This window comes from Perca fluviatilis, chromosome 7, assembly GCF_010015445.1.
Source record: "Perca fluviatilis chromosome 7, GENO_Pfluv_1.0, whole genome shotgun sequence".
Classification (NCBI taxonomy): Eukaryota; Metazoa; Chordata; class Actinopteri; order Perciformes; family Percidae; genus Perca; species Perca fluviatilis.
The window spans coordinates 8,200,564-8,227,949 of record NC_053118.1 but is presented as its reverse complement, the minus strand read 5'-3'; the positions used below and the strand labels follow the sequence as shown (position 1 = coordinate 8,227,949).

Genomic DNA, 27,386 nt, shown 5'->3' with positions numbered 1-27,386 from the left:
AAATAAATAAAAAAACAATACAAATACATGTGAATAATGGGTTGAAACAAACACACAGACACACACACACACACACACACACACACACACACACACACACACACAGACACACACACACAGACAGTACACAGACGGCTGATCAGAAGGAGCTTCCATGTATTACAGTAACGTGAGCAGTTACGTGGACTGTGACCCTGTCCTCCCTGGCTGACGTCCAACTCCTGCTTCTAGCATCCGGTGGCGGTGGAGCGCCCACAACAGCTGACACGTTGTTTTGAGGTACCATATTCTCATTGGTTTAACATAAACAAATTTAATTCGTCAGAATATTCTGAGATTTTCTGAGATCCAAGGGTGGTGATGGCACAGTGGATGTGACCCATGCCTCGGTTGTGGGAGACCTGGGTTCAATTCCCACCCTGAGCGAGACACTTAACCCCTGTTTGCTCCAGAGGCGTGCCTCTGACATGTATAGCAATTGTAAGTCGCTTTGGATAAAAGCATCAGCTAAATGACATGTAATGTAATTTATGGAAAGAAGAATGAATAATTTAAAGACTATAAAACGAAATCAATTCCTTTAGGACAACAGATGTGTAGTTTGCAAATCAAACGAAGGTCTTGGTTGAACATTTGAGTGTGGTTGCGTAAGCATAAATAGTTGCCTTGCCAACTGAGCATTACAGAAAGCATCTATTAGGCAGTCCAGGCGCTGTAGATACATAACGCTGTGTGTGTGTGTGTGTGTGTGTGTGTGTGTGTGTGTGTGTGGCGACGGGGTTGGGCTGCCTGTTGCAGAACACCATCTCCCTCAGCTGACTGGGGGGATGGGGGGAGTGAGGATGGAGAGACGCTCATTCACCCTCAGACCTAGCCTCCGTCTTTCCCTGTCTCTCACTGGCTTCCTCTCTGCTCGTCCATCTCTCTCTCTCTCTCTCTCTCTCTCTCTCTCTCTCTCTCTCTCTCTCTCTCTCTCTCACACAGTCAGCGCCGCCAGCTGTGCGGCTGCTTGTAACCGAAAGTGTACAGCATCTCAAATCCATGAGCGGGCTCTTTGTTCATTTCGTATCATACATTTATTTCCTACACTTAAAAACATTTCCTGAGCTAAGAGGCTTCATTGATTCAGTCTACAACCCTTGAGCGCCCCAGTACGCATCCTCTACTCATCTTTCTTTTCATTCCCATCCCTTTCCTCTGCTCTCTCCTTTTATTACCACTCTTCTTCCCCCACATTTCTTTCTCTCTTCCTTCCTCACTTCCTTGTTTCCTTCCTTCCTCCCCTTCCCTGCTCATCCCTGAAACCTCAACGCACAAGAGAGGATGTAGCGAGGCGAGACCTCCCGTCGGCGGTGGGAAAAAAAAGAGGGAGAGACCATCAGCTGGCAGACGGAGGGATGCAGCAAAGGTATACGTTGGAAGGTAGCAATATAGGCCTGCTCAGTCTTCCCTCCCTCCCTCCCTCCCTCCTCCCCTCCCCCGTGCCAGGGTGGTATGACCTGCTGGATTACAAAACAGCCCTCCCATGTGTCTGCCTGCTCTCTGTGCCAGCCGAGAGACAGCCATACCGAGCTGCTGGAGGAGAGACAGGGGATGGAGAGAAAAGAAAGAGGGAGAAATGGAAGAAAAAGAGTAGGAGATGCAGTGGGAAGGGAAGTATGAGAGTTAGAAAAGAAGAAAGAAAGAAAGAAAGAAGGAAGTGGGAAACAGTAGAGGACAGTAGCAGGAGAAAGAGAGAGAGAGAGAGAGGGATAGTTTTGAGGGATAGTGAACCTACTGTAGATGAAGGCGCTGTCAGAGCATCAGCCCTCAGGGACCGCCGGGGGGTAAGTCACACACTGCTCTGCTACACATGCATGTGCGTCGGATACACTGTACGTACACACTCATTCACTGGTTGACACACCAACAGCATCGTAACGTATGAGCACTATTTTCTGCGAGACCCAGAGGCTAAACTCTAACTCACGCAGTGGACACTTGAATGTACGATGTTTGGCGTTAAGTGTAGAGGGAAAGTATGTTTCTCGGGATGATAATGGCTCCGGTCAGATTAAAAGGTTCTACACTGGCGAGTGCAGCTGTTTCCGATCGGGCCACACCTGCAGGTCAAAGGCTCCGCGCTGCTTTAAAAAAAAGAAGGAGGAGCTGAAAGGTGTCGCATTCATAGCTGGACTTCCGCGCCAAGAAGTGGTCCCGACATTGTTTCCTGCACTTTGACGTCCTGCGTTTGTCCGTACTTCTCTTCGTCTCCGTTTGGCCCTGCATAGGACCGAGGTGGGCCATCCGATGAGATGAGATGAGATGAGATGAGATGAGATGAGATAACAGAGCCCAGGTCGTCCAGGGAAACGGATAATGGCGCAGGAAGTGAGGGGTTGAGCTTTGGCTGTGTGGAATCAATTTCATATGATGTCTGACAGGCTGTCAGGGAATCATTACGCAACCCCCAGAGACAAAGAGATGCTTTAAGAAGCTGTGTGTGGTTGTGTGTGTGTGTGTGTGTGTTTGGGTTGTACTTCTGCTGGAATACACACTGAAGTGCACGCACATTCCTGCAGCACACAATGGTCCTCTCATTTGTGCACACAAACAGCGCAGTTTGGAAAATAAGGGCGCATCGGGCCCTTAATCCTCGGTTAGGGACTCTTCTGCTGGTGGTTGTGTCCAGGCTGCAGCAGACCGTAGATCCGGTTGGTGGGAGGAAGCATGAGGGGAGACATGGAAGAGAGAAGGGTCTCAGGAGGACAGCCGCGAGGGGACAGAGGTCGTCATGGTGAGAGGGGTCTCCATGGTGAGTGGTTGTCATGGATATTTTTGGGGCTCACCTGGTCTGAAGAGACCGTCGTGATCCTTTTCTTCATCCTGTTCGTTGAGCGTCTGCTGCACACACACACACAAAAAAAAAAAAACCACGAGACAAAATCATTCTGCGGGAAATGTGCAAACAAGGCGGGGTCAGTGTTTATACTTTGTCTGAAAAAAAAAAACTTCCGCTGGCTGCTGCCGACACGTGTTATTAACGCTCTTTCGTTTTGTATATTTCATGTATTAATCCATTAACTAAACGGAATTCTGCTCCGGGTCTCAAGGCTGTGCCGTTTTTTTTTTGTTTCATTAAGTTTGGCTCGTTTACACTGAGACACAAGTACGTGTTTAACCCTTTACAGAAAGACACGGCTCCTGTTCAACGTCTGAGGAAAAGATTTAGACATCTGATCGCTTCGGATTGTTTAGGGTGCGTCCGGAAAAGTGAAATATCAAACATGTTTTTAAATGGTTTTGTGCTCAAAATCTCATTTGCATTAAATGGCAGAGCCAGGAGGAAGTGTGTGTGTGTGTGTGTGCTTGTTTATCTATATTCGTGGGGTCCAAAAGCCGGGAGTCCAGTATACTTGTGGGGTCCCGACAGCTTTGTGGGGCCAAAATGCTGGACCCCACAAGTTTAAAGGGCTGTTTGAGGGTTAAGACTTGGTTGTAGGGTTAGGGTTAGAATTAGGTTATGGTTAGGGTGAGGGTAAGGGTTAAGGTTAGGCATTTAGTTGTGATGGTTAAGGTTAGGGTAAGGGGCTAGGGTATGCATAATGTCAATGACGGGTCCCCACAAAGATAGTGCCACAAACCTGTGTGTGTGTGTGTGTGTGTGTGTGTGTGTGTGTGTGTGTGTGTGTGTGTGTGTGTGTGTGTGTGTGTGTGTGTGTGTGAACGCACCATAAAACATTAGAACATCTCTCATTCGTTCATCTTAAGCGACTTTGAGTCCATGAAAAGCGCTATATAAATTCAATTTATTATTATTATTATTATTATTATCTTATTCGACCGCTGCTTATTCACATGTTCATCAGCTGTGTGATCTGATCAGAGTTTGCGAAATGCTGTATTTGTATTTAAAAAAAAGAAAAAAGGGTTGATATCAAAGCAGCGGTCCTCAAAAAAATCTACGTCCCCAATTCAATGAGTTTGTTTTGATTTGATGAGCAGTACAGTAGTGCTGAATGCTTGGTCATCCCTCCCCGGGTCGGCACCTGGCTGCCACCTCAGCCTGGCTGTGCTGCTCTCTCTGTGCAGTGAATCATGTGAGGATTCTGCAGCAGTGGCTCCCTTTTTTAGGTTTTGTATGAGCACTGACAGTGGCCCTGTGGCTGTGTGTCAGCAGGATGAAGGAGAGCATTGCAGGCTACATACTGTACGGTGTGCATGAGTGAGGGCCACTGGGCGGGGCAACGTAAAATACACAGGGATCTTATCAGCTGATATTATTGATTGTCTATACAGTATGTTACACAAACTGACAAAAATACACATGCACGCCTCTACTGTGTGTGTGTGTGTGTGTGTGTGTATGTGTTCTTGTTTAACTATATTCGTGGGGTCCAAAGACCGGGAGTCCAGTATACTTGTGGGGACCCGACAGCTTTGTGGGGCCAAAATGCTGGACCCCACAACTTTAAAGGGCTGTTTGAAGGTTAAGACTCGGTTTTAGGATTAGGGATAGAATTAGGTTATGGTTAGGGTGAGGGTAAGGGTTAAGGTTAGGCATTTAGTTGTGATGATTAAGATTAGGGGGCTAAGGAATGCATTATATCAATGACGGGTCCCCACAAAGATAGTGCCACAAACCTGTGTGTGTGTGTGTGTGTGTGTGTGTGTGTGTGTGTGTGTGTGTGTGTGTGTGTGTGTATGTATGTTGGTATGTTGTATAGAAACAGTTCCTTATCTTGGCTGTGCTGAAATACTTTAATACATCATTGATTCCTTTTTTCAAACTTTTCTGTCACATATTGTTACCTTTTAGTTTTATACTTTGTGTTTCAAGGTGTTTTATGAAATATGACATTTTATTTCCCAAATTATTTTATTCATTAGTAGAAAAAGTACAAAAGATGTCAGATTTCTGTTGAACACAGACAACACGTGAGTGAATAAAACAGTTTATTTTTATAAAACAATCATATTTATATGTTATACGCAGGAAGGAGTAATCTAAATGACCGTGCGCGACCGGGTTATTGCTAATATTCCAGTTTTGAACGGGTTATTGGCTGCATGTAAACGTAGTCAATGGCAATGTAACTCTACTTATGCACAAACTAGCCATGTTTGTGCATTAAATATAAGTCAGTTGAGGCGGGCAGACACATGGGTAATGCTGCTTAATGCAGACTTTAATACCACCCTGCTGCATGAAACACATATAAGTCAAATAACTGTAAAAGTGTAATGAAATAACAAATAATTCCCCTACACCAGCAACATAAGGCACGCATTTGAACATGTGTCATTGGTGTGTGTGTGTGTGTGTGTGTATGTGTGTGTGTCACTCAGAGGACATTTAAATCCTTTGTTCTACATCACAGAGTCGATAACAAAGACAGTCCAATTTAATTAGATTTTTAATGAGTGTTTCAACACATCTGTACTCTGCAGCGAGCACTGAAACATGTTGTAAAATTGTTTCAATTTCAGTTTCATTGCTGTGTTAATAATCTCCAATGTGACTTCATTTGCACCCTTCTATTTGAATTAATTACATATTTGAAAACGTGTTTAACAAAACTATTAAGGAAGCTGTCGAAGCGTTTTCAGTGGAAGTAGTTCATTAAAACAGTGTAAGATATGATTTGCAGAGCATCAAATTTACAGCACAAAGGGAAATATCCTAAGGATATCAAACACGCGTGCACATTAACAAATAAGAAGCAGAAGCATGTTTTCAACGATAGCTGACTTGCTGAATATGTGTATGTGGTGTCGAGGACGACAGCCTAATTGCCTAATTAGTTGGACAGATTGTTGATGTCGCTCCAATAGAATCCCGAGCTTAAAACCTTCTCTGTTTTCGCCGCGGCGCTGCTCCTTTCCCTCTTGCACACACACACACACACACACACACACACACACACACACACACACACACACACACACACACACACACACACTCTTGCATCTCACCATCACACACTAAAAGGTAGCAGTCCACTGTTTTAGTGAGATTTACGTCTGCATATTCAGAGAGTAAAGTGATGAGTGGGCGACTGGGCTGGACTCAAACACCAGTCAGCAGAAAATAGCCCAGAGCGGCCTGGTTCAGAACAGCACCACCTCTCATACAATCCTGTAAATCCCCCCCCCCTACTACAACCCGATGGCCGTGCAGAGCAATGGGTTGTAAAGGTGACACACACACACACACACACACACACACACACACACACACACACACACATAGACACATAGACACACATATACTGTATGTATGAATTCACACACAGGCCTTGTGTGTAATAATGCACACATGCACGGATGAAAATTAACATCAGACATCACATGACATGCACACATGCAGTAGAGACACCACATGCTCATCACATGATCACATGATCACAGTCTGTGTGTTTGTGTGTATGTGCGTGCGTGCGTGCGTGTGCGTGTGTGTGTGCGTGCGTGTGTGTGTGTGTGTGTGAGTACTCCTACATATTTCCATCCAGACAGAGCTACACATCCTTGTGGGAGGGATTATGAGAACAATGATGGGTTTTCGTTTCTCCCTCCTCGCACATTGTGTGTGAGCGCATGGTATCACATGTGTGATGACTTTGTGTGTGCGTGTGTGTGCGTGTGTGTGTGTGCGTGCGGTGCGTGCGTGTGTGTGTGTGTGTGTGTGTGTGTGTGTGTACTCTCCGTGGCTGTTGAACTGAAAGGTAAGCTCTTTTCTTGTTCTTCGTCTTTGTGTTGCTGGATTTCTTCAGTAATTGGCTGCATTGCATTATCACATTTAGATTTATGATACTGTAAATGAATATTATTATTCTTCTGTCTCTTTATGATTGGATATTTGAATTCTAACTATCAAAGTGATGGATATTAACTGTACGCTCATATTTCTTTGTTCCCATTGCTTGGCTTACACTCAGTGTTGCTAACCTTTCTCTACTTTGAGCACTTTGGTACTTAGTGGCTAAGCAGGTTAGAACACATTAAAGAGCTTATTAGCTCAGAGTAACTCCATCATCCACACCTACCATGTGTCATTTGTCAGTGTGATGGGTGTGTGTGTGTGTGTTTTTTTTGTGTGTTTTTTGTGTGTGTGTGTGTGTGTGTGTGTGTGTGTGTGTGTGTGAGAGAGAGATAACATACCCTCAGTCCCAATTTGTCAAAACAGTTTAAGACAGGGTTCCCTGAGGATACACCCTCCATTTTTCATTGTCTTCCCACGCTCAGCTCTCTCTCTCACACACACACACACACACACACACACACACTCACACTCACACAAACACCCACACGTAGAATCAAATGCAGTGCACACTGTAAGGATGCATCCTACACAGCAGCAGCAGCAGCAGCATATCAACGATTGTCTCCCACCAGAGAATGGGTGGTAAACCTTCCATTGTAATCAGTTGCTGGCTAATATTAGCTCCCGGCTGTGTGTTGGATGACATCTGAGGGACAGAGAGGGAGAGCGGGGGAGGGGGACAGAGGCATTGGAAAAGAGGAGGGTGAAAGGTAAGGGGTCATGGAGATGACGCATTAAAATGAAGGAAAAGAACAGCAGAATGAAAGATGTATGAGCACAAAGGATGGAAAATGAAGGAGGAGAGCTGTGGAGTATATTCTCATGCCTGATGACCCCCCCCCCCCCAGACAGGCAGACAGGCAGATAGACAGACAGACAGACATACAGACAGCCCTTTGTTTGACACAAAGGCAGACAGACCTGAAATAGCATTGCAGAACACACACACACACACACACACACACACACACACACACACACACACACACACACACACACACACACACACACACACTCTCATGAGGACCACTTCTGATTGGCTTAAACTGATGCTGGAGAATACTACAACCATCAAACAGTGCTTTCGGTTCAAAAGAAAATTTGTCAATTATCTTTCTGAACAAAAAGAGAGTGTATGAACTCTTTTGACATTACTGATGATAATGCTGCATTCAAGAGCAGCTGTACAGCATGAGACTTTTCTCCTCAGACAAAAGACAGAGAGTATCGACTCCAGGCCCCTCCTCCTGAGGTTTTGTGACGCCGGGATTCTTGTAGAGACATGGGTCGTTGGACTGAATGCACAACGAATGTTTTCAGCGATCAATTTTTTGTTTCCAGTTTTGTATTCAGAAATCTGAGAGAAATATGGCAAGAGAAGAATATCATACTTTTTTTTTCTTCACATTTACAGTAAAAGGCTTCTTCCATATTTCAGGGGGATGTTTTCAATGCGATGACAAGCTTTTCTGCAGGAATCTGTTGTAAATGGATTTCACACCGCGCTCCTCCTAACAGGGGATTTAGGGCGCCGGCGGGCAAGAGAGCAGTATCTGCCACCCGAATGTCAGCAGTTTCCAATCCACCATTTACACCCTGAAAACACTGTTCGAGACAGGTCTGGCATGCAATAAACTCTGCAGCAGAAACATGTGAAATAGAAACAGCATGCTGGCAATTTTAAAATAATAAAACTGAAAATAAAACTAAAAAAGACAGCCACGGTTTAAGTCTGGCGATGTATACAAAGTGTGAGGCAGCTCTATTTATAAGAGCTGAAGTCTTTGTGAACATGCAGAAGCTCAATCTTGCATTTTTCAATGTGGAAGTTATTACCCCCACAGCACGTAATCCCACACACTCTGCTGAGCTACTTAGAGGAGAAGGAGAACGTGTGTGTGTGTGTGTGTGTGTGTGTGAGTGTGTGTGTGTGAGTGTGTGTGTGTGTGTGTGTGTGTGTGGGGGTACAGGAGGTATGTTATATCCCAGATAAAACGAGACATTAATTGAGTGACAGTTTGCTAGTGGGTTTTATCAGAGGGTTTGTGTGTGTGTTTGTGTGTGTGTGTGTGTGTGTGTCCTCTCCTTAACTCTGCCTTTCTCTGCTGTTTTTGGTTGAGCTGTACTGTATATCTGTGTCAGTGTCTCTGTGTCCCAGCCAGCAGCGGCAGATCACCGCCCACCAAGAGCCTGGGTCTGTCTGAGGTTTCTACCTGTAAAGGAAGGAAGGAAGTTTTTCCTCACCACTGTCACACCAAATGCTTGCTCTTGTGGGATTGGGGGGGGGTCCTTGTGGTCTAGACCTACTCTAACTGTAAAGTGTCCTGCGATAACTCCTGTTGTGATTTGACACTATAAATAAAATTGGAATTGAATTAAAACTGTGTGTCTTGTGGGAAGGTGGATGCTGGAGGGTTAGGGTGGAGGGTGGAGGGTGGAGGGTGGAGGGTGGAGGGTGGAGGCGAAGTTAACCAGGTGCAAGATTTCATGGAGAACAGAAGTATAAACAGCTGTCTGAAAAAAAAGCCTCTTCATCCCAACAGAAACTTGAAATCAGAGGGCTTTGAAAAGCCGCTTAGGGCTTTAGAAGATGCGAAGGCTCTTGTTTGTCGCTTTTCTAAAGACTTGAATGATTTCTGTTGAGAGTCTCACACGGATCAAATCACTTCAGAAGAGAAGAACAGGAATCAATCTTTTCAGCTGTTGTTAATAGCAGAATGTGTGCGATGCCCATATCGAGTGCTGACTAGTTTGTGAGTCAATACTCAAAGGCTTGCTTTTGTGTGTGTGTGTGTGTGTGAGTGAGTGTGTGGGCTTGTTTAACTATATTCGTGGGGTCCAAAAACCGGGAGTCCAGTATACTTGTGGGGTCCCGACAGCTTTGTGGGGCCAAAATGCTGGACCCCACAAGTTTAAAGGGCTATTTGAGGGTTAAGACTTGGTGTTAGAATTAGGTTATGGTTAGGGTGAGGGGAAGGGTTAAGGTTAGGCATTTAGTTGTGATGGTTAAGGTTAGGGTAAGGGGCTAGGGAATGCATTATGTCAATGACAAACCTTTGTGTGTGTGTGTATATGTGTGTGTGTGGTGTGTGTGTGTGTGTGTGTGTGTGTGTGTGTGTGTGTGTGTGTGTGTTTAACAGAGCTGTGAGGACACAGTAGCTTCCATTTGAGGAGCAGACCAAGGTATTTCTGCCCAGACCCTGGAGCCTCAGCGCTCGTCTTTCTGTTCCAATCTCTTTTTTTAAGCCTGCCCTAATTCCATATCCTCATTTCTGTGGAGGAGGTGAGGGGTTGTTTAAACACAAAGTACAGCATTTAAACTTAACGTACCTCAGAGTGCTACATATTAGGGTTTATTATGGTTCATGGATTGAATAGAGCTCAGTGGCTCTCACTAGGTTTGGAGGGTTGGTTTACCCAAATTATGAACAAGCATATTTTCACACTTACCTACTGTATTTACTCAGGTTTTTGTAAGGAAGGAGACGTTACTGTGGCAGTTGTGATGACTTTTTCAATGATTGCAGCCTATTCACAAACATATTGGATATCCTGTTATATATACAATATCATCTGTGGTTTTATGATGTGCTCAAAAACAGAAAAACTGTTTATGTATGCAGTAAAGCGATAGTACAAATGCAAGATCAGTTTTATAATTTATTTTCTGTTTAAATCAAAATCCTTCATTTATAACATCTTTTTTTTTTTAGCGAGGGTGAACAGAATAAGATCCAGACCCCAGTTATATGTATCTAGCCTATTCAGGTCAGATGAGTCATTATATTTTGAAAGAATATATACATATTTTGAAGGAATATATACATACTTTGACTTTCCATTCAAATTCCCACCATCTTGTACGCTTGTTAATCCTTTATTGTCATGTGGAATTATTATATTCAGTTGATTCCTGTTATAATATCCTGAATAAGACCAAAGTCAAGACATAAGCCCTCCTGTCTCCTCGCGTCCCTCTGCCTCATCTCATCTCAACAGTGGGATTCCATTTAGTCTCCTTCATGCTTAAATCGATAGCCTCCGCTCGTCGGCTTTCGCACGCCAACAACCTCTGCCTCCATAGGTCCTGAGGCAGCGGCTGCTTTTCTCCCGTGCCAATCAATGTTGATAATCATAGCTGGGATAGACGGGCGAGCATGCGGGCCTTATGGCTGCATGATTAATGAGCTTATTATCAACGCAGAGGGGAGCTCATCACAGCCGCACCGCCTGGAACAGACACACTGCCAATGAGCACGCACCAACACAGGCTAACAATACATACACACACACACACACACACACACACACACACACACACACACACACACACAAACACTCAAAATGAAGGCACAACACATGTACAGAAACACAAACACATGCATCTAATGCCTGTTTAATCACTGACAATTCTTAAGTATTACACTGAATTTACTGTAATGAAGCTACAGTGTGTGTGTGTGTGTGTGTGTCTGTGTGTGTGTGTTCTCGTTAAACTACATTCGTGGGGTCCAAAAACCATGAATACAGTATACTTGTGGGGTCCCGACAGCTTTGTGGGGCCAAAATGCTGGACCCCAACAACATTAAAGGGCAGTTTGAGGGTTAAGACTTGGTTTTAGGATTAGGGATAGAATTAGGTTATGGTTAGGGTGAGGGTAAGGGTTAAGGTTAGGCATTTAGTTGTGATGGATAAGGTTAAGGTAAGGGGCTAGGGAATGCATTATGTCAATGGCTGGTTCCCACAAAGATAGTGAGACGCACTATGTGTGTGTATGTGTGTGTGTGTGTGTGTGTGTGTGAGGGGTCACAGTCCGTCCTGTGAATGACACACCACTGACCCTTTACTGTTACTGTAATCTTAAAGGAAAACAAATTAATTCATTTGACATTTCCTTTTTCTCTTCTTGCAAGGCCCTGGACCGGCTGAGAGGGAGGACGTGACTGCTTCTGCTGCCTGTTCACGTCAACATGTGCAGATAAAGGTCAGCTTTGTTTGGGTTTGATTGCACTTATTTGATCCGATTGAAATTAGTTTGTTTCTCCTTTTCAGGTTTCATTGAGAATTGAAGCCTTTACAGACAGCATGTTTCTAACATTAACATATTCTTTATTTATGAAGGAAGAATGACCTTTCACAGAGGAAAGAGCGTAACTGGAGCTGTTGTACAGAAAAGACTACAATCTGAATCAAAAACATTTGGAATGAATCCAAAGCTATACACTGTACTGTTTGTTGTTAGCATTTTCCATCAACCTACACACTTGTTATGCTCATGTGTTCCCCGGCAGGTCAGAGTCACCCTGTACATCCCTCCCTGTGTAACTGTGAGCACAAAAGTGTCTGTTTGTTTGTTGAGTCAGGGGTGGTTCGGAGGCAACAGTGGGGCTGAAACTCATGTGACTCAGCTGAAACAGGGCATGAAAGCTCTGTAAGGGTTACTCTGACCCTTTCCTGTCAATAAGGAACAGTAACCAGCCGCCTTAGGGAGACTCAAGGAGATCTCTTTAATCATTTCCTATAAAGCAGCCAGTATGTAACTTCCTACCTTGACCAACTGCCACTTTGCTCGTTTGAAGGGACACTGTGTAGGAATTTCTCCCATCTAGCAGTGAAATTGCATCGAATAGCCCTCTCTAGCGCCTCGCTTTTTCAAATGCGTGTTGCATCTACGGTAGCCGTTATGTACCAAGAAGCTATGACAACATGTCTTCCAATTTTCGCAATTCCTTCTCCTGTGGCTCGGCATAATTGTGATCCTCCATTATGAACTAAAGTGCAGCGCAGGCTTTCAAATTTGCCGGGGCGGTGACAAGCGGCTCTCGCTGATCTCCTTCTCCCCCGTTTCGGCTGGTTTCAGTCACGTGACGCTGGCTCTGAACGAAAACGTGTCGCGGATTAACTAGACAGGTAGGCTAGCGCTCTATGGCCCTTCTCAGCGATTAGAGGTTTTCAAAATGGCGGAACGACATGGAAGCCTCCTTGGACTTGTCCATCCCAATGTAAATACAGATAAGAAATTATTCGCTCACAATGATAATTCAGATCATTGGCAGAGGTCATTTTACACCGATGAGGACATATTTATGAACAAAGACATTGATTTTAGCTAATAAAATACTCAAAACACTACACAGGGTACCTTTAAAGAATGGTGGGAAAGATCAATTACGTACTAAGACTTTTTGCAGTTCCCTAGATATCACAGTAATGGCTGCATATAGAGTCCACCAACCTATATGCATCTAACCACTACATCAGTGGTTCCCAAGGCCACACCCCCACCCTCCACCTTGCCCCCCCCCCCTCTCTTCCTCATTAGCTACAAACACAGAAATGGCACGAACTAAGGAAAGCTCATTGTGGGACTGGCTCTAGTGGCTGTAATTCTGCACATTAGGGGACCACTAAGGCCTATAATAAAAGAGACTTCAGATACAGTATTAGGGGACCACTAAGGCCTATAATAAAAGAGACTTCAGATACAGTATTAGGGGACCACTAAGGCCTATATAAAAGAGACTTCAGATACAGTATTAGGGGACCACTAAGGTCTATATAAAAGAGACTTCAGATACAGTATTAGGGGACCACTAAGGCCTATATAAAAGAGACTTCAGATACAGTATTAGGGGACCACTAAGGCCTATAATAAAAGAGACTTAAGATACAGTATTAGGGGACCACTAAGGTCTATATAAAAGAGACTTCAGATACAGTATTAGGGGACCACTAAGGTCTATATAAAAGAGACTTCAGATACAGTATTAGGGGACCACTAAGGTCTATAATAAAAGAGACTTCAGATACAGTATTAGGGGACCACTAAGGCATATATAAAAGAGACTTCAGATACAGTATTAGGGGACCACTAAGGCCTATATAAAAGAGACTTCAGATACAGTATTAGGGGACCACTAAGGCCTATAATAAAAGAGACTTCAGATACAGTATTAGGGGACCACTAAGGCCTATAATAAAAGAGACTTCAGATACAGTATTAGGGGACCACTAAGGCCTATATAAAAGGGACTTCAGATACAGTATTAGGGGACCACTAAGGTTATATATTAAAGGAACTTCAGATACAGTATTGGGGGACCACTAAGGCCTATATAAAAGAGACTTCAGATACAGTATTAGGGGACCACTAAGGCCTATAATAAAAGAGACTTAAGATACAGTATTAGGGGCCCACTAAGGTCTATATAAAAGAGACTTCAGATACAGTATTAGGGGACCACTAAGGCATATATAAAAGAGAGACTTCAGATACAGTATTAGGGGACCACTAAGGCCTATATTAAAGAGACTTCAGATACAGTATTAGGGGACCACTAAGGTCTATATAAAAGAGACTTCAGATACAGTATTAGGGGACCACTAAGGCATATATAAAAGAGACTTCAGATACAGTATTAGGGGACCACTAAGGCATATATAAAAGAGACTTCAGATACAGTATTAGGGGACCACTAAGGCATATATAAAAGAGACTTCAGATACAGTATTAGGGGACCACTAAGGCATATATAAAAGAGACTTCAGATACAGTATTAGGGGACCACTAAGGTCTATATAAAAGCATCCAAAGAGCACCATGTCATGGGACCTTTAACTCCTGAATCTGTCCTGCAGAACTACTGCCATAATTGTGACCTACTGTACAGAGCACCATGGCCTCTCTCTAGGATGTACAGTTCCCGCCTGTATAATCTATGAAGTATGAAAATGAAATCTGCATCCAGCTGAGGCGCCCTCTGGAGGGTCGCTGGAGATAAAGCGAGTTTCGAGTGCTGAGTTGATTTCGGTGTGATGACCCTGCCTCGCATCTGCTCATGACTCACTGGATTCAGTTTGCATCTGCACCCTTTTGAAGTATTTAGCAAATGACATCATTGCATAAATGCATCAATACACAACTCACACATGCAGCTCCTTGTGGGATTAATCATTTAATCACTATCCGAGTGTCTTTTTCTTCCATCATTTCTACATCGGGATTAATACAGCCTTCACCTGGCTCCATCAGCGATGTGATATTGCAGTCTTATTGCAGATCCTATCATTTAATGTGGCCTGGAAATGACTCCAGCCGCAGCGTAGCCCGAAGGTACTTACCTCCCATTTAAATTATTGGAGTTAGTATTAGTGACACACATTTGGGGACGCAGAGCCTCCGAGTTCACGCGGAAGCTAATTAGGAAAAGCAACATTGTAATAGGTGCTTGTAATTGGGCACCACTGGCTCTGCAGATGACAACACACACACACACACACACACACACACAAACACACACACACACAAACTCACCCAGAAATGGGATGCTAGCAGCACCTGCAAGGGAGGAGAGATGATGGTGCGGCTCTGCAGAGGTGTGTATGTGTGTGCGCATGCGTGCGTGTGTGTGTGTGTGTAAGTGTGTGTGTGTGTATGCGTGTGTGTGTGTGTGTGTGTATGCGTGTGTGTGTGTACGTGTGTGTGTGTGTGTGTGCGCGCGCGTGCGTGTGTGTGTGTGTGTGTGTGTGAGGGTGATTGTCTCTCTCTCTCTCTGTCTGTCTGTCAGCTGGTTCAGTGCCGCTGCAGTGTGCCACGCCTGCCAAACATCTTGTCTGAAAGGAAACCCAGGCTCGAGTTTCCACTCGTCTCTCTCTTCTATTCTCGGTCTCTCTGCAGCTCCGACCCAACCCGCTCCCTCCTCGCGGTGATCAGCGACTCCACGGCCTCGCCTTGCCTTTGACGTGACGCGCCACTTTGTTATATTGTGCCTCTGACTCTGAGGCACAGGTGGCAGGAATGCTCCTGAAATGAGGAAAAAACAACAGTCAGCTGAGAGATTTCAGTGAATACACATGAGGCTTTATGATAAATAAACAGAATGCATCAAAGATCAAAACTAACAACGTGTTAGTCTGTCTCTTTCAGTCAGCACCAAGCTCATTGGTGTCTACTGAAGATGCAAGTCTTTAAAAACGCTCACAAATATATTGAGTCCATGAAAAGCGCTATATAAATTCAATTTATTATTATTATTATTATTATTGTTTCATGATTAAAAAGGCTCAGGATATAGATGGGTACTGTAGTTTTGAGGAGTTTGCAGTAAACCACTTAATAATAATTTAGGGTAGTTTTATTTTGGATCGATGACGGTTAATTTACCGTACAGTGGAGATAGAGCTGGACATGAGACACGAGGGTAGTTTAAAGTGCTCATATTATGCTGTTTGGCTTTTTCCTTTTCCTTTACAGTGTTATTTATATTTTTTGTACACGTTATAGGTTTACAAAGTGAAAAAGCCCAAAGTCCCCCCCAAAGGGACTTACCATCTCCAACAGAAAACACTGTTCCCAAACTGCTCCAAACAGCTCTATTGTAGTCCAGCCTTTACTTCAGAGACAAATGCGTGTCATTTTGTAACACACGTTATAATGCTCGCCTAGCTGCTAGCGTGCCACGCCCTCAAACCAAGCTAGTTAGAGCGGAGGTCCGCAGAGTTCAGAGAGCCGTACCACCATGTCCAGGAGACGGTGCAGAATGAAAAGGTTACGTATGAATGATTCATTTGTTAACATGTAAATAGCTTACCACTCTGAAACGTCTTGCTCCAGTCTAGGTTGTGAAGTTGTTTTGGGTTGTTCTGCCTGCGTTTCAGGATCAGACTCATGTACTGGCTGAGCTGTAGCCATGGTTACCGGCTGAGCCGTAGCCATGGTTACCGGCTGAAGCGGGTTTGTTTTGGATCACGCTAGGTTGCTTGTCAGGGCACGCCCTCATACTCTGCTTCTGACTGGCTAGTAGTCCTTACCTAGGTACTGAGCATGTGCGACTCCCAACAAAGATGGAACAGAAGTGAGATGCCTCACTCTCTAGCTAAAACAGAGAGCTCAACACACAGGGTGAAAAGAGGAGCTGCAGCAATGTGCAGTACAACAAAAATATGGTGTTTTCTGAAAATTAAACCATGTAAACCTATTCTGATATAACCTCTAAATACAATTATGAACCTGAAAATGAGCATAATATGAACTCTTTAAGATAAAATTGGATATGTTTTTTAAAATAGAGTAAAAAAAGGTACAATATTTAGTGGAGTACAACTATAAAGTAGATTCAAACTGAAATACTCCAAGTACAAGAACCTCAAATGTATTTGCTGTAAGTACTGTGTGACCTTACATTTTAATCATCTGTATATAAATTCATTGGCATGAATACTTTCAAAGCATAGGACTGTACAGTTTACTACTTTTTTTTTTTTTATTCTTAAAGCAACTTAACATTACATCCACGCTGTATCTATTTCGTCCTTTCAATGTCGTCTATATTTCGATTTCATTGCACAATTTCATGTCCCATTTTGTGCCATATTTCATAGTTTCACCTTTAAAAAAGGCTCAGTCATTTCCTGAACCATCAGGTTGGATTAAACGTCACACACAGAGAGGAAAATGGTGCTTATGTTGGGGAATATTTTCTGCACTGGATTCAAAACACATTTGGTGCTCTAGTGAGTATTTCATGCTTTGATAAACACACAATACTTGAAAAAGTATAGAATATCATCCTTTAAGGCAAGGTTTTATGTGTGTGTGTGTGTGAGTGTGTGTGTGTGTGTGTGTGTGTGTCCAGTGCCACAGAGAGTTTGGTAACAGCCCATGCAGAGCGGCAGACATAGACTTGTGGCTTCCTCTAATGAGCAGGCTGCTGTTGGTCTTCCGTGGGGACCTTGGCACACCCTACAAGATTTGATGAACTAATTAAGCACTAAAAGTTGCCTTCTTACACAAGAAAGTCCAGAGTTTTACAGAGTACAAAGAAAACTACTGGCAGTGTTTCATCCCTGACTTTGGGTTACGGTGTGGTAAGGCCTGAGGCTGGTTCAAGTTTGGACTGTAAGAAAGAAACAATCGGCTATTTACAGACATGAATTATTCTTCCTGTTGCTCTGCCGCTGTCCTGATGGACCTGGAGATACTGTCATTTTCCTGCTATACTATGTCTTTTCTAGCAACTTTTTCGACATACTATACTATGACTGTTTTATCCCTTTTTGACATACTATACTATAACCTTTTTCAGTTTTTTATCACTTTTTTCGTAATACTAATACTTCGTAAGACTTTTTTTGTCACTTTTTTGACATACTATGCTATGACTTTTTTCGACATACTACATTATGACTTTTTTATCACTTTTTTGACATACTATACTGTGACTTTTTTATTTTGTATTTAGACATACTAAACAATGGCTTTTTCATCACTTTTTTCGACATGTTATACTATGACTTTTTATCACTTTTTTTGGCTTACTATAACCTTTTTCAATATATGACTTTTTCATCACTTTTATTGACATACTATACTATGACTTTTTTTCGACATACTATAGAAGGTAAATGTGGATTGTTCCCATGCTGATTTAGATAGTCTGGAGATACACAGCCTGCAGGCTGACGAGCCATTTTTTTGCACAAACTTTTCAAAATGAGAGCGTAAAACTTCTGACTTTGACAGAGTACAGTCTGTGTTGGCAGTCAACTGGGCTGCAACCAGGGCGCCCTCTGTCTGGCCCTTCTGCCCTCCGCTCTCTGCCTGGTTAGTTTTTTTTTCTTTCTACTGCCTCTCTCTGCCCTCTCCTGTCAAGTCAGAATGTCGATATTATGCATGGTATCTTGTCTGTAAAGAAATACTGGGTGTAGTCTTCACGACAACACAGACACAGGTTGGTTCTTTGAAACGGGCGTTCATTGCTCTTCTGTCCTTAATGCATCCACGTCACGCCGTGAGAACTACATGAATGAACATAGTTAGCACGTCAAATTAATTATACATTACCGAAGAAAATAAAGTACAAATTCCGCTTGGCGCGAATATAAACAAAGTTTCACATGTACGATAAAATACCTCGTTGGCTGCTTGTCCTGAAAAGAGGTTCTTAAATCCTTTGAAAATCCTTCACGGTTCGCTTTGACCTCCGACAACAGCGAAACTCCAACTCAATTAGCAGAGCGCCGTAACATGTGCACACGTTAGGTTTCCTTTGGTCCATTAAGAAATTCCGCAGCAGTGGAAACCACAACAGAGAACTTTAGTTCCGAGAGAAACAAAAAACACAATGGACTAAAATCTAACTATTACATCACGTTCATTTTAACCTTTACATTAAACACATTTCCTATTTATTTACTGTATGAGACTATGAATATAAACTATAAATTTACTATGAATTTTGCATTAATTATGCATCATAAACACAGCACATATTTAACAGCACTTACACTGGGGCTGTGCGCTGTGACATAGCTGAGACTTTTCCGGTATCAATTGATACCAAGGTTTTAAATGTTAGAACGGCCAAACACCATGGAAATATGTATCTGCTCCGGAAATCGACTAAACTCTGGGCTAAAAGTTGCCTGTGTGGAGGGGGGCTAATGGAATTTGCGTCACATATTTGTTGTCCAATCACATGCCTTCTTTGTCACATCATCAGTGCGTACGTGCTTTACGTTTACGTCATAACAGACTGTGGTGCTAATGGTTTTAGCATTCTCCGTGAAATGGTTAGCATAGCTTGAATGTTTTCCTATAAACTATCCATCAAATGGACCCTACCTTTACTTGGTTGAAGCTTGAATAATCCACTAACAAACTACCTAAGTCTGCTACCCCCCAAATCTGTGTTTTTATTGAACTAGTCCTAAAGGGGTATCGTGCTAATGGTTTTAGCATTCTCCGTAAAATGGTTAGCATAGCTTGAATGTTTTCCTATAAACTATCCATCAAATGGACCCTACCTTTACTTGGTTGAAGCTTGAATAATCCACTAACAAACTACCTAAATCTGCTACCCCCCAAATCTGTGTTTTTATTGAACTATTCCTAAAGGGGTATCGTGCAAATGGTTTTAGCATTCTCCATTCACATGCATTAAAACTTGTTAGCATTTGAGCTAACATTAGATACTAATGTGAATAATGCAGATTTGGGGGCTGTACCTGCAAGTAGCTTTGAAACCATGTCAGGCTAATTTGAATTCTCATAAGCTAAAAGTAAAGAACAATGCAGTGCATTGTTTCCCATGGGGGACATGATTGGAAGTGTTGTGAAGTTAGCTTCTCACATAAAGCCCTGCTAATGGAGACATTTCAACGTTGCTGCTTCCTGTTAAAGTTGAGAGCAAAATGAAGGCCGAGTTCAAAGATGGGTGTGGTCTGAGCAAGGACGCCGGTAGCAGGAAGGCAGAAAATAGAAACAGGACACTTCACGCGCCTGGCATGATTTGGCATTGTTACTTTCCATCGCTGTAAAAATAAGAAGGAATTTCATGTGTCTCTGTCTGTACATCTTAAACAGCTGTATCAGTTAATTATAAAGATCCCATTACATCATGCCATCAGAAAGTCTCATTTTACCCTCTCTAGGTTACACAAATGCAACTCACACAATCTCCAAATCAGCTGAATTCCCCGCGGATCCAGAGAGAGAGATGCTGGATTGGCAGGCCGGCTGCTGTCAGCATCGTCTCTGTCACCTGCGCTGCTCGCCAGCCAGCTGCTCCTCCTGTGATAAGACCCCCAGTTTATTATGGGGCTGAAAATACTGGACTCAGTCTGGCTGTCCGCCGATGTCACTCAGCCTCTCTGTCTGCTCACAGACTGCAGCTCATCTTCCTCGCTGTCAGTCAGGAAGCTGATGCAGCTCCTTTGTTAAAACTCTTTTGTGTTTTGTACCAGCCGCAGCAGTGACGCTGGTACTGTTCTCACCTTGAGAGTGTTAACTGCTGTAGCAGAAACTACCACAGAGGAGGATGTGAGTACTTTGCCAGTCTGTCTGTCAGTCTGTTTGTCACCGCAATTGTGTCTCAACCGTACAAGATGCAAACTCTTTACAGGTGTGTAGTTAAGATCAAAGTGAAGCCTGAGTTAGAAGAAGGGTGTGGTCTGGGTTAGGGTTAGGTTGGGGTTAAAACGCAGCGCCCCGGGATAGGCGCTACGAGGGGCACGGGCACAAGGCAAGGCTAGGCAAAGTTATTTGTATAGCGCGTGTCATACACGGCAATGCAATGGAGTCCAGCTGGTGTGATCCCATCGCAATAGTAGCTGTGAAGTAGCTTTCATTTCAATTCTACATGTCCGTTTCAATTTGCCAGACTTAAAGAATAAGCTGCATGTGATGGAAATTAGAGTCAAAATTGACTCACAAAAAAGCCTTAAAGCAGGAAAACATCTGCTCAAGCAATGAATAGAACTTAAAATGGTGGCAAACGTCAATCAAAAGACTCTACGATTATATAGAGCATACATTTAATTTATGTATTTATAAAAAAGAATGGGACTTAATGAATGACTTGACTGAATGCGCCGTCCCTGCCGCTCTCCCCCATTCCTCAGTGTCAGTGTCAGCCACCTTCAGCTCATCTCATTTCCCTCCTTACAAAATGAATGGTGTTAAATCAATGATGCCAATGCGAGGAGCTATCTGAATGAAAGATCTAAATGAAATGGGCAAGGCATGCACCGTTGGAAACAAACGGCTTGCTTTTATCCAGCAGCAGGCAGAATGTTTCTCTGTGTGTGTGTGTGTGTGTGTGTGTGTGTGTGTGTGTGTGTGTGTGTGTGTGTGTGTGTGTGTGTGTGTGTGTGTGTGTGTGTGTGTGTAAGGGGGGGCGAAAACCCTGGGGACAGCAGTTTTAACCGGGTGTAGCATGGCCAGGCTTTCTTCTTTTTTTGGCTGCACTGAGAGAAGATGTGGCCAAAGCTGCAGGCTGCCACTGAGGATCTGGCTCTTAGGCTCTGGATCTGAGGATCTGGATCTGAGGATCTGGATCTGAGGGTCTGGATCTGAGGATCTGGATCTGAGAGTCTGGATCCGAGGGTCTGGATCCGAGTGTCTGGATCTGAGGGTCTGGATCTGGATCTAAGGGTCTGGATCTGAGGGTCTGGATCCGAGGGTCTGGATCCGAGGTGTCTGGATCTGAGGGTCTGGATCCGAGGGTCTGGATCCAAGGATCTGGATCCGAGGGTCTGGATCTGAGTGTCTGGATCTGAGGATCTGGATCTGAGGGTCTGGATCTGAGGGTCTGGATCTGGATCTGAGGGTCTGGATCCGAGGGTCTGGATCTGGATCTGAGGGTCTGTATCCGAGGGTCTGGAGCCGAGGGTCTGGATCCGAGGATCTGGATCTGAGGGTCTGGATCTGAAGGTCTGCCAGTGCTGATTGTCAGGAACTTCAGGTGTAGCAGAAACGCAGCTTTACTGTGTGTAAATGAGTGTCACGCCCTGCCTTCATTACGGGTGTTTCAAGCGCTGTCATACAGAGCTGCACAAGGCATTCGATTATGACTTTCGCATACTTTCACAGCCTCTATGTATTTGGAGGATTTGACAAACGACTGTACACTGAAGACAGAAGACACTGAACACAAAGGAGATGAGACAATTCAACGGATCTAGCCTGGGTAAACCCCGACGAGCTTCCGGCAAATTTGAGATTTGCTCTGCAAGTCCGTCTGGCCAAGAGCCCATTCAAGCCCATTTCCAATTTTTCCAAATCGAGGCACCAATCACAACCGTTGAGGCGGGCTTTACACAATGACGATAGCGCAGCGACGACAAGCAGCTTTTTGTTTACATTCAACATCACGGCTACCGAAGCTCAGCAACCCGTTGATGCCTCTGTCGCTGCTACGTCACCCGGATCGGTTGGTCTGATTGGTTTGAAGGACTATCCAATTTCGCCCAGAGGCATTTGAGCGGCGTCCGTTGGTGACGCCCCGTTGGAAATGAGCTGTGGTTGAACCTCGCCCAGACCCACTCTCAGTTACAACTGAGGGTCTGGTGTCAGCCAGGCTACAAAGGATGGGTTGGGACACAAAATTTGCAATCGTCCCTGCTGCAGACCTGAAACCGAAATGATATGAGGCTGACCCAGATAAACATCTGGACTGGCTGCATGTTCATTGTTATAAACTCAGTCAATAAATGGAAAAAAAGTATACAAATTGTACGTTTGTTTTCCGTACTTCTTTAACATTTAGTCAACTGAACATTGTGTTTTAGACTGTGGTAAACACAGACTTTTACCTAACTGTAAAAGACATGCAGGATTGATTTAATTCGTACGCCGTCCTATTGCAATAAATGTATAAAACAAGCATCATGCTCACCTTGAGAATACATTGGATTTCACAAGGAATTTACCCGCTGTTAAGTCTATATTGTCTTGTTTCATCATTCCAAAATTGTCTGCTGAGCAGAATATTGAGATGAATAAAACACAGAGGAAACCAGCAGGAGAGACAGACAGACAGACAGACAGACAAATAGAGAGACAGACAGACAGAGACACAGACAGACAGACAGACAGACAGAGACACAGACAGACAGACAGACAGACAAATAGAGAGACAGACAGACAGAGACACAGACAGACAGACAGGCAGACAGAGACACAGACAGACAAACAGACAGACAGAGAAACAGACAGGCAGAGACACAGACAGACAGAGACAGACAGGCAGAGACACAGACAGACAGACAGACAGACAGACACAGACACAGACAGACAGACAGACAGACAGACAGACTGACTGACTGACTGACACAGACAGACAGACAGACAGCTTGGTTCGAGACAGACTCAGACTGGTTAAGAATGAAGAAGGTTTGGACAGACATTCTAGAGGTGTGAGGGACAAAGAAAGCCAAAATAAATTGATTGCTTTTTTAAATAGAATGCATTTGAAAAAATGTAGAAAGAATTTGAAAGGGGATGACATCTGGTTCTTTGCTTGGATGCCGTGGGAAGAAAAGGATCAGTTGGAAAATCTCCTGATCATTTCTAACATTTAGAGGAAACCAAAAGGAGCAATACGGAGCAATGTGGGTGGATGTGTTAGGATAGATGAGCTGTAAGGAAGATGATGGAAGAAAAGAAACTACTACACACTGAAATGAACACATACATACACAAAGCCGATATCGGCAGATGTGAGCAGCCGAAGACAGGGGTCGGACCTTACTCACCGATCAATCACAGTGGAAATCGATGAAAGAATTTCAATTAGCCATTACCCCAAAGATCCTTGACTGCCGTCACCTTTACTGAAACTGTGATGCACCTCTTCAAATAACTCACTTTAACTGAGAACACACACACACACACGCCACCTGCTTCAGCTCATAATCCCTCAGGCAACTTCTGATTTGTGCTCCATCTCCAAGAAAAAACTTCCAAACCTCCAGCTCTCTCTGGAATCAGCAAATACAGTATGCGAGGCGAGTGGCCCTTCTTTATTTCCTCGCGTGCTTTCGGCGGCCCTGAAGTTAAAAAAAACCAACCACAACAGCAGTTCACCTCTTTTTTACCTTCCTCGCTGAATTGTTTCTCTCCATTATGTGTATATTCTCTGTCTGAAGGACACTGGGTGTCGGCCAACAGCTTCCGCCGTGCCGGGGCCCAGCCCGTTTAATTAGAACTGTGAAAGAATTGTCTTTTGGCACAAAAGCTTGAGCAGAAAGGCCGGCGAAACCTGATTAAAAAAAAAAAAGGGATTAGGAGAAAAGGCGTTATGTTGAGTGTGACAACGGCAGCTTGTGGAGGAATTAGTGAAGGCCCGAGCCGTCCCGGATCGGACAAACCAGTGGTTAATGGAGTGGTCAAGAGGCTAAAACCAATTTCACAACAAGAGCTGTGGAACACATGTGAACATTGTGGTCAACTCAGCAGCTACGGGAGATACAGCTACCTCACTCACCTGCAGGTCACCGAGCAATAATAAATTTTAACAGGTCAAAGATAAGCACAGTTCATAGTATATTTGTGTAGGTAGATAGAGCCTATATTGAATACCCTTTACCTGCCTTTTAGTAGGAGAAATTGTAAATGAGGAAAAAAAAAGTGATTTAATGTGACAGCACAGGTGAGTGAGGTACCTGTACCTCCCGTAGCTGCCAGGAAATATTTGAAATGTTTTGAGGTGTTTAGCGCATGTCGGTGTCATTCGTCTTTAATTGAAGCTAACTGTCTGTCATAGACGCACACAAATAGCCCTCAACAGCTCACGAGCATGACTCATCTCATCATTAGAATGACACAGAGCTTTCTGCATCAGGTGCAGTTTTCAGAAAATGTGATTCGTTGAACACTAAATGCCAATGGTGGAACTTTTAACTACATATGCTTACCGCCAGCACTACATTTAAAGCTGCATCCCTCAATGTAATGTGAAGGGTCATTACCTGACTCTGCATCCCCCCTCCCCTCTCTCAGCGTGCTCTCATCAACCTGCAGCAGATGTTTTCCAGCCAAACAGAGATAAAGCCTCTGTACACTACCAGCTCAGCCCCATAGAGCTGGGGAACAACGTGAGCATTTAGCAGCTAAAGACAAACACTAAAGTGAAACATCAGGACTCCCAATGAACCGCCAATGTGGCTGCGCGTCTGCCGGATGTGTCGGCCATATTGTAAGGTCATCAAATATCAGTGGTTGCCTCCATCTTGTTCCGTTGGCCCAAAGTGGTCAAACAATCGACTGTAGTAATATTAAGGGACCACTAAGGCCTATATAAAAGAGACTTCAGATACAGTATTAGGGGACCACTAAGGTCTATATAAAAGAGACTTCAGATACAGTATTAGGGGACCACTAAGGCCTATATAAAAGAGACTTCAGATATTAGGAGACCACTAAGGTCTATCTAAAAGAGACTTCAGATACAGTATTAGGGGACCACTAAGGTCTATATAAAAGAGACTTCAGCTACAGTATTAGGGGACCACTAAGGTCTATATAAAAGAGACTTCAGATACAGTATTAGGAGACCACTAAGGTCTATCTAAAAGAGACTTCAGATACAGTATGTCATGGGACCTTTAAGCGTATTTTCACTTGTAATTGAGTATTTTTACACAGTTTTGTTGGTCCTAAAGAATCTGATTCCCCCACCACTGCCTCATACCAGATGTTGTCTATCTTTACTCCAATCTAAAGAAAAGGGATTTTATTGTTATAGAATGACTCAAACAGATTTCTGTTATTTTAGATGACTTTATTTAGCTGAAAATCATACCAGCCCGACCAGTCCACAATCCTTCTCTTGATCATAAGACGACATCATGTTAAACTGAAGTGATATCCCATATCACTGTGACATGGTTTCACTTTTCAGACACAGTGGGCTGCTTCAAGGTGGATTAAGGCGTGCCGCTGCGAAACCAGAGTTATTCTGAGCTCCATCACGGCGCTGTCCTCGATACCAAAGCGCTTTATAAATAGGCAACCAAATGGAGCACTGGTTACATGTGAGGCCTGCCGTGTGTTGTGCAGTCCCACTGAGGTCTGCTAAAGATGAGCGCACACATCATTTCGGTTTTCAGTTTCCTACATTCCCTGGGATTTATGTCCATGGCTCAAGCACTCATTAAACACACTTCATTCACTTGAAAGCTAACGTTCCTGTTTGTGTCTTATTCTCTGCAGGTGGAGTCATGGTATGTCATCAGCCTCATGTGAGTGAGCAGTGGAGAAAGCTGCCGTCCAGTGGAGACGCCTATGCTGCTCCCCGGCCCCCCTTTTAGCCTCTCTGTCCAGTTAGGGGGTTTCTGGTTGGGAACCAGCTTCCCTAACACTGCGGTCAGTGGAAGACATCAGGTGAGTATTCTCCGTCCACTACTGCAGATCGATGCTCTCTATCTCTGGCTTGTTTCTGTCCCTGAGTCGGTGGCGACGATGCCTCTGAGATGGACCCCCCCCCCCAGTGTGGGAGTGTGTGTGCGGGTGGCGAGGGTCAGCTGGTGTTGTGAATCAGGCCGCTGAAGTGGTGACACGGCTTCTTCACAACACCAGGGCTCCTCCCCACCACTTCCTGCTGTCTGCGTGACACGCGTACACTCCTCAGATACTGCACATCCAGAGCCGGCCTGACGCAAAAGCGAAGTAAGCGGCTGCTTAGGGCCCCGTGGCTACCAGAGGGCCCCCAAGAGCGCTTGAAATGTCTCACAATTGAGCTTATAACAGAGCCGGTCTATTTAAAGATAAAGTGTTGCTGCTAATTGGTCCCACATTAGTCTTTAAATGCTTATTTGCACATTATGAGTGCTTAAACTAATATTTACAATACACACGTTAGTTTAGTGCCAAGTACAGTGGCAAAACGTTACAATGTGGAAAGTCCCCAAACCAAATCCTGCTTAGGGCCCCCAAAAGTCTTGGGCCGGCCCTGTGCACATCAGAGTGAGGCCAATAGAGAGCCAAAGTCCCGCCCCTTCCGGTGGACCTCATGGGACCTTAACTCAGAAAAAATATGAATGTTAGTGAACAGGGGAAAGGCAAATTATTTTTTTGAATCCCGTTTGAATTGAGCCATGGATTACAAATATGATTTTCGTCAATTTAAAAGATAATTTTTCAACCGAAGAAAGTCTCAGTTAGCCGTAGGTTTGTCATATGACCACTTAGTTGTGTGTGAAACCGCTCAGTGAACTACATCTCCCGTCTCACACAATCTACCTCACCCAGCTTGATGCTCGGCTTGCTCGCTCGCTAGCTAGCTAGCTTAGCTCTGTTAAACG

The 27,386-nt window shown here is 44.0% G+C and overlaps 1 long non-coding RNA gene across 1 annotated transcript; it reads left to right on the top strand.

The window, feature by feature from the left end:
* The first annotated feature begins 1,557 nt into the window (after positions 1-1,557).
* On the top strand, positions 1,558-26,606 carry LOC120562830. Its single transcript, XR_005639854.1, has 3 exons — positions 1,558-1,826; positions 11,717-11,787; positions 26,296-26,606. It is a non-coding gene; the product is annotated as an uncharacterized LOC120562830 (long non-coding RNA).
* Positions 26,607-27,386: the final 780 nt, after the last annotated feature.